This window comes from Triturus cristatus, chromosome 7 (assembly GCF_964204655.1).
Source record: "Triturus cristatus chromosome 7, aTriCri1.1, whole genome shotgun sequence".
Classification (NCBI taxonomy): domain Eukaryota; kingdom Metazoa; phylum Chordata; class Amphibia; order Caudata; family Salamandridae; genus Triturus; species Triturus cristatus.
In genome coordinates this window covers 1,653,750,150-1,653,763,416 of record NC_140590.1, presented here as the reverse complement: position 1 = coordinate 1,653,763,416, position 13,267 = coordinate 1,653,750,150, and positions in this window count along the sequence as shown.

The window sequence follows — 13,267 nt, the reverse complement described above, 5'->3', positions numbered from 1 at the left end:
TTTATATATAAAAAAAGATATTAGTATCTCGTGACCGCAGTGGATCCGCGAACCCTGCTGATCCTGAGGCTGACTCTGATTGGCTGTCAACACTTTAAACGGAGTCACAAGAAAAAAGGTAAAAAAACAAGAAAAGGGGGCAGAGTAGGAACACCCTGACCCCAAGGCCTGCTCAGGGGGTCCCACAGGGACCCCTAGGGCCAAGAAAAGCATTTATTTTGGTCGGTGAAAAAAAAGATAAACAAAGCATGGTCTTCTGTGCTTCGTTTAATTAAGCCCCCAGGTAAGCCAGGTCCCGGGAGCAATATTTAGCAGGGGCTCGCAGGGGACCCTGCTGCCCCAGGGACTGCCACTTCCCCATCCAAAACTGCACCAGAGAGCATGTTTGCAGAGTGGTGGGCAAAGGGAGTGTGGCCTGCTATGAGAACTTAGCAATCCTGATGTGTGGGACTTACTGGAGGTAATAGGAGGGTTAGTTGGTCCCCAAGGCTGTCCTTGGGGCCAACTACCCCTTCTGTTACCTCCAGTAAGTCCTACATAGTGGGATTGCTAAGAGGTCTTCAGAGGCCATGCCCTCTTTTATCCACCACTCTGCAAATGCGCCTCCTGGTACACTATTGGTTGAAAGATGAAGTCCATTTTACGCCTGAAGGACTTTAGGGGCCAAGAAGCCCTCCTGGTACCATCTGTAAGTCCTACGCAGCGTAATACCTGAGCACTGGTCGGAGGCCCAGTCCCCTTTCACCACCACTCAGCAAACCTGATTACTAGTTAAAGAAGTATTTGCAATGTAATAGGTATGCATTTGCAAGAGTTAGAGCTATTGGCATTGTACATGGAAAAGTTTTTTACTAATGTTTTTGGGAATGGAGTGGATGTATGTTGTTTGTAGTGGAATTATGTGGTATGTTGTGCAGTAAAATTATGTGGCTAGAAAGTATGTGGTATTTCTTCTTCTTAAAGGGAGTGAGCAGAGTAGGACCCTCATTAGCGCAGGGATCTAACACCCCTTTTGACCTAAGCTCTTGCTGTGACCTCAATTGGTATCTGTTTCTGCTTCTTGAGGGTGAGACTGATAGCACTCTATGTACACAGGGAGGGTCTCTAGAACTCTTATCCCTCAAGAGATTAGCCGCCTGCACCTCTAAACCTATTCCTCGCTTAACAGCTCTACCCTCCGCACCCTCTACACAACAGGGAGTGCCTGGATAAGTAGAAATCTGATCCATAAAGTCATACAGATAAACCTCCCCTCCTTGGAAACTCCTTACCAAAGTTGCTGATTGGGGAGAGGAATGACGAGGATGAAGAGGATAAAGAGGAATACAACAGACCGGACCACGAAACTGGATAGATAGGAGAGCAGCTCGTGCCTAACACCAGAGATCCCTCCGACGTCCACCAGACTCCCGTGCAAGTATATTCCTCGCTTCCTAGAAAACTTCCTGAAGGGGACTGTCTCTCCCAGCTGCCTCTACTGCAACGCGGTACATCTGTGTCCGTGTCTGAGCCTTCAGGGTCCTAGTGCCGTCGAGCGCAACAGGGACCGGATCATCTCATGGCGTTTTAACAAAAAAGAAGGGAAAAGAAAGCAAATTATCCGTGAATCGAGGAGGGGGGGGGAAACAAACCAACATCTGCTCACCAAGAAGGTAGAACACTCCCGTTCATGTCGTCTAAATCATCCGCATGCCATGTCAGCCTCGGAGCTCCTGCGACGGGCGTTAGCCTGCCACCGCCATGTTCCTCGTCAGCCCCAAGTGTTCACAACCCCAGAAGAATACACTGTCACTTAAGACCTTTTTCAAAATTATGCAGCAGGCTGCTGGTTCCGAGGGGAGGGCTGCATCTGCTCAGGGGTGCTGTGATCCCCCCTTAGAGTTGGTGAATCGGTATGCACTTTTGGAGAATACGCTAGACCTGAGAGGTGACAGTGAGAGTGAGAACCAGGCCCCCTCGGTTAGCAGCTCGTCTTTATCTCAAACTCCACAGCCCTTATCAGGGGTTTTGGTCACTTTGCCTACCCCGCCTGCAGTGGGTACGGTTGGGCAGTGTCAAGCTCAAACTCCGATTCAGAAGAACCCTCGGCTGTTGGATAACCTTGATGGCGAGGGGAGCATGCTGGGTTCCCTTTTACAGTCATTAAAGGGGGACCTTATGGCCAAATTAGAAATTTCCAAAAACAATCAAAAGAGTATTCATGATAGATTTGATACCCTTGAGTCCAGGCTTGATGATATCTGTGCACGTACTGGATCACTGGCGCTTAAAGTTACCGCACTGTCAGAGTCTATTCAAGAAAACTCTAAGGTTATTAACACATTAAAAACTCAAAACCGGTCTCTCACAATGGATATGGAAAGTCTAGAGATGCAAGCCCGCAGGAATAACCTTAGAATCCTGAAGATCTTGGAAGGTGAAGAGTGGGAGGATATTAAGGGTTTTGTCTGTAAACTCCTGAGGGACGGGGTTCTGAAGGATCGGCCCGATATCGACCTGGAGAGCGAGATTCAAAGGGTGCATAGGGACCCTTTTAGATTACACCCAGACAGGAAAGCACCAAGAAAGATCCTGGTGAATTTTAAAACCTACGGCGTTAAAGAACTAATTTTAGGCAGATGCCTATCCCACGCTAATCTTTACCATAATGCACATCCATATCAAATTAGATCGGATATTGGGGGGAAAACTGCGCAGAGACAGTGGGAGCTGGGTTCTAGAATGCCAGAATTAAGATCTTTAGGTGCACAAGTTCAGATGAAATTTCCTGCTCTCTTGAAAATAATGTGGAGGAACAAAATGCATAATTTCAGTGAGCCAGAAGACATTGACATCTTCTTATCTCAGATGAAGGAGGGGAGGGGGTAAGAGGAAGAGGAAGGAAAGAGGTGAAGAGGTGAGAGGGGATAAAAAAAAAATTATATAAATAAAATTTCACGGTTTGGGATATAGATGGAATATATAAGTACTCTTGTCTGTTCACAGTGTGTATTATGGGATGGCTACTCCCATCATGTCGCTTTCTAGAGTTTTGATTTGGTGTAATGATTACATGTCGTTGCCGCTAGGGTCAGGGCTCCTGAATAGGCGATTTCAACGCCAGGAATGAAGGGTGGGTTCTTCACGGGAGGGTTTGGGAAGGGTCATAGAGGGGTCAGAAATTTTGTAAAATGGTCCTCATATTATGCAAGATTGTTTTCTCATGTTAATTGCTCTAGATGTATGGTAACACAGGTAGTTCATGAGCGGATCAGGTAGTATAAAATTCCTTTCATGGAATGTTAATGGTTTAGGGTGTAGCAGAAAACAATTGAGGGTCCGTGAGCATTTAAGGAGTACGGAAGCCCACCTTTACTTACTACAAGAAACACATTTAGAGGCTAAATTATGTGAACAAGTCTTCAGTACATTAGGGTGGGTCCAGGATATATTATGTTCACGTCAGATAGGGTGCACTAGAGGTGTAGCTATAATCGTTAGATCAAACAGAGGGATTAAGGTCCAGAAATGGGAAACGGACCAATCGGGCAGATGGCTTGTGGCAGCTCTCTCTGCAGGTGGCTTAGCCTTTACGTGTGCAGTTTACTACGGCCCGAATGAGGATGATCCAGGCCCCATTTTAAAACTTAGTGCATGCCTTTTACAGAATCCAGCTCCGGTTATCTTAGGGGGGGACTTCAATTTGGTTTTTGATGGGCAGGTGGACCGGACCTCGAGGGCCAAATATTGCGTTCCAACTAAAATCTTAGCATCACTGAAGAATATCATGAAGGATTTTAATTTATTGGATTTTTGGAGAGTGAAAAATCCAGTTCAAAGAGAGTACTCTTTTTACAGTAAGGAGTATAAGCAATTCGCCAGAATAGATTTTTTTTGGCTGACCAAGCCCTGCTTACAAACACTGTCTCGGCTGTTTATACCACGGTGGTCATCTCAGACCATTCAGTGGTTGAACTTGCTCTTAGTCTAGGACTTAGGAACTCGGTATATAGATGGACACGCGATAGAACACTCCTCCTGGACGATAAAGTGAAGGCGCTGGTAAGAGTAAGAATAATAGACTTTTTCAATTTTAATCTTGGCTCCTCCACAGTGCAAATAGTCTGGGAGTCCTTCAAGGCCCATTTACGGGGTCTGTTAGGCTCGCAAATGTCATATAGGAGGAGAATTTGTAGGAAAGAAGAAATTGATGACATTAAAGACATAAAAAAGAAGGAATTAGACTTACAATTGGCTGCCTTGGAAGATAGGGAGAGTGTTCCTAAACTCGAGAGAGAGCTGCTGGAATTACAAGCTGCGTTTAGTGCCAGGTGCGACAAGATTACTAAAGAAAAGTGGGAAGGCTGTGGTACAAAGGGAATCTAGTCTATTAATCTCGGAGGATGAGCTGATTAGAGAAGAGGCCATGAGGTTTATGTCAGCTCTGTATCAAGAGGATACTAGAGTTGGATTGGAGGAGGTGGATGATTGGCTTAATTCAGGTAATTTACCTCAATTGTCCGAGACAGATAAGACTTATTTAGCCAGTGAAATCAAAGATGGCGAAATACTGGAACAACTAAAGAAAATGAGTAGAGGCAAAGCCGCCGGCCCAGATGGGCTTCCGGTAGAAATTTATTCCGATAATTTCGAGATAGTTGTTCCAGTTCTTAGGACACTTTTTAATAAAATTCTTCTACAAGGGGAGTATATCCCCCCATCCTGGGCTGAGGCCACCATAACCCTGTTAGTTAAACCAAATAAAGATCCACAAAAAATCAAAACCTATAGACCGATCTCGCTGTTAAATTCGGATCTAAAAATCTTTTCAGGGATACTGGCTACTAGATTAGCCAGATCCATTAAGACAATCATACATCCAGATCAGAGAGGGTTTATACCAGGGAGGCAGCTTAATGAACTCACGTTTCAGGCACTAGGGGCAATAGATTATGCAGAAGAGAAGGGGCTGCCTCTTGCTATTATAGCAATTGATGTAGCCAAGGCCTTTGATCAGGCCAATTGGGGGTACCTTTGGGCCACTATGATGAAGTTCGGCTTCCCCTTAATTTTTATTGAAGCTGTTAAATCTCTATATCAGGGCCCCCGAGCAAAAGTTTTGGTGAATGGAGGGCTATCAGAATGGTTCAACATCACTAAAGGTACAAGGCAGGGGTGCCCCCTATCCCCTTTATTATTTGATGTCTATATAGAGCCTTTCGTTTGTACACTAAGAAGGGATAATACAATCATACCCTTTAAAATTGGTGAGCTGGAGCTGAAAACCGCTTTGTATGCTGACGATCTCCTCTTGTACACCGCCAATCATGTTGAGGCAATCCCGCGGCTCTTTGAACTTGCAGAGGAATTTGGAAGAGTTTCGGGATATAAAATCAATAAGGAAAAAACAGATATAATGGGCTGGAATAATTTAATCCCGATAGAAGGGGCCAAACAAAAAATCAGATATCTTGGAATACACTTAACTCAAAAATTGGCTGATATTTCAAAAACTAGCTGGTTGAAAGTTGCGAATGAAGCATGTAAGCTAATGTCGAGATGGGGAAGTATTCCGCTTAATATATATGGGAGAGTGAATCTTGTTAAAATGATTATCCTCCCTAAGATAACGTTTCTTTGTAATTCTATCCCATTATTATTTAATCATAAAGATATTGCTACTCTCCAAGGGAAGATTGGTTCGTTCATATGGGCCACAAAATCGCCCAGGATAGCGTGGAAGAAATTGAGGAGAGGTCTGAATGTAGGCGGTTTGGCATTGCCCGACTTGCTTATATACTGCCATGCCTTTCACTTTAAAAACTTTAGAATTTTAGCTAATAAATTGGACTTCTCCTCCCAGGGTCGCCTTTTTCAGGCATTGTTATATGATCAGCCACAGGGCCTTGAGTTTTTTCTTCTCAAATTCGGAGATCAAAAATTCTTTAAAAAGGTCCTCCTTAAGATTTTACAAGCGGAGCTTAAAAACTGGGGATATATCCGAAAAACTCTAGGGATACCTTATTTTAACCTATACGCCCCAATCTGGGATTCTCCGGGCACTCCTGAATGCCTCTTAGACCAACTGTCTCAGCCCCTTAAATTAGCAGGGATTAAAAAATGGGGCGACTTGTGTCTTGATTCCAGGCTTATGGACTGGGAGTGTCTTGCAAATTTAACCAATAAATCCCTAACTAGGTTTAAGTTTTACCAACTGTCCGCATGGTGGGTTAGACAATCTTGGGGGTTGGCAGTGGACATCCCAATCCTAGATTCTATCTGTTGGGTGGGATGTTGGAAGCGGGAAGTTTCCTTCTGGTATGAGACACTTGTCGGGTCTGAGGACGGTTTATCCTCAGAAGTAGGGAAACTTTGGGGCAATGGTTCAATAGGGAACACGGAAGAGGTACAAAAAATCTGGAGGGACTCGTTTTCTATGTCTCAGAGAGTAATTAAACCCGCAAATTTGAGGAGAAATCATCTATTTACAGCCTATAGGGTCTATTGGACTCCGGCTAAACTATCTAGGGTAACGTCAGATCGTTTTTTTTGCCCTAGATGCAAATTCCCGGCCGCAGACGATCGACATATGTTTCTTGACTGTCCTAAGATCTCTAATTATTGGGGGTCCATTAGTAGTTTTTTTGAGGAGGTTTTACATGTACCAATCACATGCTGTCCTAGATTGATCTTTTTTGGTATTTTACCGGGATATAACACGAACATTGTCTCGCAATTTGTGTTTTATGTGATTGTTATAGCTAGGAGAGAAATATGTAGACAATGGAAGTCCGAGACCCCTCCTAGATTTGTCGACTGTCTGAAAAATATCATGTGGATCAGTCAGTCTGACATTGCCTGTGATGAAGGGAGTATCAATAAGATCTGGTCTCCGCTATTGGCCTGGGTGAAGAAAGAATAACATCTGTCCAATGATTATGCCAGGGGTCTGTGGTCCGCTCTTCCCTTGTACCCACTGTATTCTTGGTAGGGAACAGGAAGTGGATAAGGAGACAGCCTTTCTCTGGGGGAACCCGGTTGTGGCACACAGTCCCCGAGGGCGGGAATCGAGTTGGCCTATGTGGAGGGCACGGAGAGTTCCCACCTAGAGCAAATACTTTCTGGTGTATATATATGAGGACTAAAAAAAAAAAAAAAAAAAAAAAAAAAGTATGTGATATTTAGTGTATAAGAATTATGTAGAGTGGGATTATGTGTTATGGAGAGTAATTATGTGGTATGGTAGTCTGTGTTGTGGAGTGATAACCTCAGATAAGTCTTCCTCATTTCCATTGAAGCTAAACTATAATCTCAATGAGAAAACAAAAGAAGGAAACACTGAGGAGCACTTCTGAACCTAGTCAGCGGTATGAGCAGGGCCACTGGAATTATGTGAATGTTCGGCTGCACCGATTTTCGCATAATTATACATTTTCCGCATTTGCCAAATAATCCATCATCTGCTGCGTATTCTGCAAATTTGAACAAAAAAACCTTGTTTCTAGCTAAAATGGCCCAAACGTTATCCCTGTTACTTATTGCTAAATGTGGGTGTTAAATTGGTACTAATGGTGCGCAAACCACTCTTGGTTCTTTCTGTGCCTCTCTTGCCGCTTTCTGCACTTCTCTTATTTCTTTCTGCAACTTTCTTGTCTCTTTTATGACTTATGTTGCTTCTTTCTGCGCCTCTGTTGCTTCTTTCAGCACTTCCGATGTTTTTTTCTGCACTTCTCTTGCCTGTTTCTGCACCTCTCTAGTCTCTTTCCGCACCTCTGTTGCCTCTTTCTGCACTCCTCTTCCCTCTTTCTGCACCTCTCTTGCGAAATGAAGCACCCCTGTTCTCTTTCTGCACTTCTCTTGCCTCTTGCTGTACTTCTCTTGCCTCTTTCTGCACCTCTATTGCTTATATCTGCACTTCTCAATCCTCTTTCTGCATTTCTGTTGCTTCTTTCTGTACTTCTCTTGCCTCTTTCTGCATCCCTCTTGTCTTTGCCTCTTTTTGCAGTTCTCTTGCCTCTTTCTGCACCTCTGTTGTTTCTTTCTGCACTTCTCTTGCCTCCCCTCTTGCCTCCCCTCTTGCCTCTTTCTGCACCCCTGTTGGTTCTTTCTGAGCCCCTCTGACCTCTTTCGGTACCACTTTTCCCTCTTTCTGTACCTCTCTTGCCTTTTTCTGCACCCCTGTTCCCTCTTTTTGCATCTCTCTTGCCTGGGTCTGCACTTCTCTTGCCTCTTTCTGCACCTCTGTTGCTTTTTTCTGCACTTCTCTTACCACTTTCTGCATTTCTGTTCCTTCTTTCTGCACTTCTTTTGCCTCTTGCTACATTTCTGTTGCTTCTTTCTGCACTTCTCTTGCCTCTCTCTGCACCCAGCTTCCCTCTTTTTGTACCTCTCTTGCCTCTTTCTGCACCTCTCTTGCCTCTTTCTGCACTTCTCTTGCTTCTTTCTGCACCTTTCTTCCTCTTTCTGCACATGTCCTACCTATGTAGGCATAATTAGAAATTAGCATTTAAAAAATCTTATTAATTCACTGAAAAAAACAGAGACTTCAGTGACGTACAGTTAGAAATAGGCATTTGAAAACCTTACAAATTCACTGAAAAAAATGCAGGTTTCAGGGACGTTATAGTTAGGTATTAGCATTTAAAAAACATTAGAAATTCACTGAAAAAACCACAGGTTTCAGGGACGTTATAGTTAGGCTGACATTTAAGTGAGCTAACTATAACTAGCGCCCCCGCAATGCACTGTTGATGACGTCACATATTACATCACTCATGACATGGTCAGTGACATCTTTAATGACATCACTGATGACATCATCTACTTAATATCTGATGCACCTCCTCACACCCTAATTTAAACTTTCATACACCCACTCTAAAATACAGACTACCATTTATGAAACCATAGCCACACCAATACCAGTTAGTACATACCTACTCACTGATTTACAGGTCTACACACACTTCACCCATACAGTTACTCATACACACAATCACTCATCAATACAGCTACTGATATATGCACTCACGCACCGATACAGACACTCACACACCACCGCTCACCCATAGAGTTACTCACACAACTAGTCAGTCACCCAAAGAATCAATCACACTGCCATTTACTCACCTATTCAGTTATACACATACCACCTCACTTATTCATACTTACTCTCTTCTACAATCACTGACACAAGCGCACACACTCATCCATGCAGTCACTCTCACAATCACTCACTCTCACAGATAGCCACTTACATATTCCAACACTCACATATACTGCCTTTCACATAAGTAGTTACTCACACATATACCACTGAGACATCCCTTCACTCACCAACACAGCCATACGCACACTCACTCACCCATACAGCCCCTCGCAGATGTACTCATGAACCCACACACCCAGTGAATCACCCACTCACACATCCATGAAGGGAGTAACACTCCCCCACCCACCCACACAGACACTCAGGCAACCATACAGGTACTCAGACAACCAATCATTAACCCATATAGACATGTAGCTACTCACCAACCCACCAACTGACAGACTGATACAGACATTCACACAGATTATTCAGTCACCCATACATTCACTAAGATACATATAATCACTAACTTACACAGTCAGTCACAGACTCACTGAATCATTCATACAGACACTCATACACCCATTCATTCATCATACACCTTGGCGTATATATATATATATATATATATATATATATATATATATATATATATATATATATATATATATATATATATATATATATATATATATATATATATATATATATGTTAAGGTTAATGTAATTTATAGAGCGCAACAAATACCCGGAGGTGTCCTGGCGCTTCTTGATTCTCCAAGACTAGCAAGGTAGAAGAGGAGGCGGCCTACTCTTTAGAAAAGAGCCAGGTCTTTAGTTCTTTACGAAAAGGTAGGAGCTCTGTGATGGTTCTCAGATAACGAGGCAATTCGTTCCAAGCCTTCGTTGTGCCGTGAAGAAAGCTTTTGCCCCCCCAACGGGCTTTCTTTATACGAGGCACCCTAGCCAGGCAGGCTTCTTTAGACCGCAGTAATCTGCCTGGAACATACCCGCGCAGTCTCCGCTGTAAATACTCTGGACCTATGCCGTGTAAGGCCTTGAAGGCTAAGCACAGTGCCTTGAATTGTATACGGCTCTTTACTGGGAGCCAGTGTAGGGCTTTCCTTTCCTTGGAAACGAAGGAAAAACTTGAAGTGCCCATGAGTAATCTAACTGCCGCATTCTGAAGTATATGCAGTTTTTTAAATCCTCTTAGTTGAATGTTAAGGTAGAGTCCATTACAATAGTCCAGTCTGGACATTAGCAAATAAACAAGCAGAGGTGGTTGGGAAAACTTTGCGCAGAGAAGTGACAATGTTCAGAGAATGATTAACTTAATTGAGCTGCTGCTTCAAGGTCAACCTTACGATGACCACCCCACGTCGTAAATTATGGGCAAGCCCACTTGTAAATTCATTAAGAAGAGGCAAACCGAGCAACGTAGCTCATATATCGAGGATCACGTAAGAAACAAATGTCCATAAGGTAATCGTTTCTTCTTCTTTATTCCAATCGTGTTTCAAATATTTATTATCCTTGTACATATGATTCAAGCTTGTGCCTTCAACAAAAGTCTTCAAACAGAGCCAAAGCCAACACGTGTTTCGTCTCTGAGGCTATCAGCCCAGGACTTCATCAGGGCTAAAAACAAAGGATAGGCTACATTTATTTACATGATTCAAAATAATACACATGTGGTAATGACTAAAAACATATCTTATTCCTCCACCACCTGTGTAGGCAAAATCCAAAAGACAAATTTCAAAAGAAAAATGAAGAAAAAGGAAAATGGAACAAAAGAGGGAGATAACCGCACATGTTTGTCGTACACCCCAAGTAAAAAGAGTCAACAACGAAATTAGTCGTTAGAGAAATTATCATGAATAGTAAAAAGGCATATCACCAATCACCCGAATTAAGTGCAGGTAAGTAAGAAGAAAATAGGTAAACTTCAGTATCATGAATAATCATGAGAAATGCCATACTAATCCCTAGAGTTAAAGGTTCAAGGAGAAAGTCGGCAAGGTTGCTGGCTAAGATTAACCGGCATTAATCGTGAACAGTAATCATGCCAATACTAGAAGCGTAATGTGTACTCGTGTACTACACTTACACACTCAAAAAAAAAACAATATCAGAAAGTAGAATAAAAGGACAGTCTTCTATCTCTGTAAGATCAGAAGATACAAAGACTCACGTAAGTATATCCTGACAGTAAGCAATATTTAGTATAATAACATACGAACACCCGATATCTACGTAATCAAGTACCATTGTAATATAAGCTAAAACTTATTGCAAGAGCAAATCTAAGTTGATTAATCAATTCAAACTAAAGGTTAAAGAACCGCATGTACCTTAATAGAAACGTAGATCGGTAGCTTCAAAATGTCGTCTTTAGATTCCAAAATTAAAGGCTTCTTATATTACGGCAAATTCATAGCCTTATTGTCCTAACGGGTGTAATAAAAAGGAAAAGATCTCAAATTGAACATAGAGACTGCACCTGGTAATGTGCATAGGTTGTTGCACTTTTGTATCGAAACATTACTGTCTAGGAGTTGAGAGAAACTCATAGCAGGGTACGCGGAATAAAAATGTACATCTCTGTGTAAATTGCATTCATGATAACGAAAAAAGCGCCAAAGAGAGATATCACAACTCCAACTAAACATCAACTATTAATGTATTGTGCTGGTATTAAGATAATATCAACAGTCTAAGCTCAAATATCATGAAATCCGTTACTAAAAGTTAAGTGAAATTCAAAAGTTAAGGGAAAACAATAAATAGACAGACCCAATAATCACGAGTAACGGCTGATACCACTAAGACGTCTAACGGGACAGGAGTCCTATTTACCTTGCACTGACTAGCAGAAATCCGCAATCTGGATCCCTCGTTCGAAACTCGGCGTCTAGCCCGCGCGCCATATTGTGACGGGCTTAAATAGTATCACTTGGGGTGTAGAAATAGACAATGGAAAAAGAGTAAACTACCGGTATAGTAGCACCTTAACGAAAATGGACGCCATATCGGAATGGCTTAGTATAAATACACAAGGAATATTCACTTGCGTATCAGTAGCAAAATCAACGAAAAAGCTTACTGAAGAACGATCTAAATTAACGCAAAATAGCACTTAAATTATTAGTGCCATCTTATAGTCATATTGAATGTTAATGAAGTAAAGTGATAAACATGCATATGAGTTCAATATTTAAATTTAAAAAAAAAAAAATATATAGAATAATAAAGAAAATAGCTAATTGAGGGAAGAACATAGAGAGAAGGAAAGGGGAAACCCAGTGGGGTACAAATAGGCAAAAAAGACTCATTAAGACATATATCTAAGCCTAATGTAAAACCAATATTGTTATATACTGATTAAACCATTAGAAAGTTCACCATAAGTCCCTACTGTTACAATATTCTAATGTAGTTATACATGTTCAAACGTTTGGTAATAAGATATAATATATAACACATTACAGTTGGTAACCAGGTTAAACTCATATTCATTACAGGGAGAAGAGACTAAGTTCACAACAAGATCATAAGCCCAGGAAATATTTCAGTTCATTATCAATATTAATCCCCTTGTCCACCGCGTTCAATTTCAGGATCCAACGTGCCTCCATCTGGCGCAATCTTAGTTCTCGATTGCCGCCCCTTACATCTGCTGGCACTGTCCCGATAGCATGAAATTTAAACGACAAACGTTTCTTTTGTTCCGGACATGATGTACAATTGGATATCTATCATCCATGTTTTTTAGAGCTCTGAAATGTTCTGAAATTCGTACCTTTAGATTCCTGATAGTGCTTCCCACATATATCATGGTGCATTTGCATATTATTACATATATCACAAATTTGGTGTTACAGTTAATATACTGATTGATAGAAAATTTCTTGGAGCCATTATATTGAAACTCTCTAATGCCCGTCAGAGCATATTTGCACATACTGCAATCTCCACACTTGTGGAAGCCCAGATTTTTCTTATGCAGCCAAGTCAGGTTATCCTTATTACTCTTGGGGTAACTTGGGCCAACCATATTACGAATAGTGATTCCCTTACGGTATGTTATGCTGGGATACTTAGTTAGATGTTTATTCAAATCAGTGTCTGTTATAAGAAGTTTCCAATGAGATTTAAGAATAGTATATATTTTATGTGACCAAGGGTGATAAT